This window comes from Lathyrus oleraceus, chromosome 4, assembly GCF_024323335.1.
Source record: "Lathyrus oleraceus cultivar Zhongwan6 chromosome 4, CAAS_Psat_ZW6_1.0, whole genome shotgun sequence".
NCBI lineage: Eukaryota > Viridiplantae > Streptophyta > Magnoliopsida > Fabales > Fabaceae > Lathyrus > Lathyrus oleraceus.
The window spans coordinates 227205406-227206687 of record NC_066582.1 but is presented as its reverse complement, the minus strand read 5'-3'; the positions used below and the strand labels follow the sequence as shown (position 1 = coordinate 227206687).

General features: G+C 42.3%; 1 pseudogene; it reads left to right on the top strand.

The window, feature by feature from the left end:
* Positions 1–902: 902 nt before the first annotated feature.
* Positions 903–1002, top strand: LOC127077216 (uncharacterized; annotated as a pseudogene).
* The last annotated feature ends 280 nt before the right edge of the window (positions 1003–1282 follow it).

Sequence of the window (1282 nt, the reverse complement as noted above, 5' to 3'; positions counted from 1 at the left end):
TTGATTTCTTAGGGTTTTGGTTTTCTATCCTTGGATCAGACGGTCCTTCCACTTCCGTTCCACTTCTTAATATAATTGCATGAGCTTGGCTTCTCGGATTAGGTTGGGGCTGTCCAGGGAATGTACCAGTTGGGGCAGCAGTAGGTGCTTGTTGTTGAGCTACTTGAGATATTTGTGTTTCCAGCATTTTGTTATGGGTAGCCAAGGCATCTACTTTGCTTGCTAGTTGTTTAAGTTGTTCGCCAGTATGTATGTTCTGGTTTAAGAAATCTTTATTGGTTTGTTGTTGGGAAGCTATAAAGTTTTCCATCATGATTTCCAAGTTGGATTTTCTAGGGGTATTATTGTTAGGTATGGATGGATTCAGTTTCTGATATCCCGGAGGTATAGATGGGGCTTGATTTGGAGACTGTCCAGGTGCGTATAAAGCATTATTACTCTTATATGAAAAGTTTGGATGGTTCTTCCAATTTGGGTTATAGGTATTCGAATAGGGGCTTCCTTGAGCATAGTTTACTTGCTCTGCTTGGATTCCAGTCAAGAGTTGACATTCCGTAGGAGTGTGGCCTTGGATTCCACAGACCTCGCAATTCTGAGTTATAGCAACCACGGCGGCTGGAGGTGATACGTTTAAACTTTCAATTTTCTGGACCAAAGCATCCACTTTTGCATTAACGTGATCAAGGTTACTTATCTCGTACATGCCAGTTTTCGGTTGAGGTTTTTCCACCGTTGTTCGTTCGGTTCCCCACTGATAGTGGTTTTGGGCCATGCTCTCGATAAGCTGGTAAGCATCAGCATAAGGTTTGTTCATTAGTGCACCACCTGCAGCGGCGTCTATTGTTAACCTTGTATTGTATAAGAGGCCATTATAAAATGTGTGAATTACTAACCAGTCTTCCAAACCATGGTGTGGGCAAAGTCTCATCATGTCTTTGTATCTTTCCCATGCTTCGAAAAGAGACTCGTTGTCTTTCTGTTTAAATCCGTTTATCTGGGCTCTTAACATAGCTGTTTTGCTTGGCGGAAAATATCGGGCAAGAAAAACTTTCTTCAACTCGTTCCATGTGGTGACTGAGTTGGAAGGGAGAGATTGAAGCCATCTTCTAGCGCTGTCTCTTAATGAGAAAGGAAAAAGACGAAGTCGAATTGCCTCTGATGTGACACCATTAGCTTTAACAGTATCAGCGTATTGGACAAATACGGATAAATGAAGGTTTGGATCTTCGGTAGGATTTCCAGAGAATTGGTTCTGTTGCACAGCCTGCAACAGCGAAGGTTT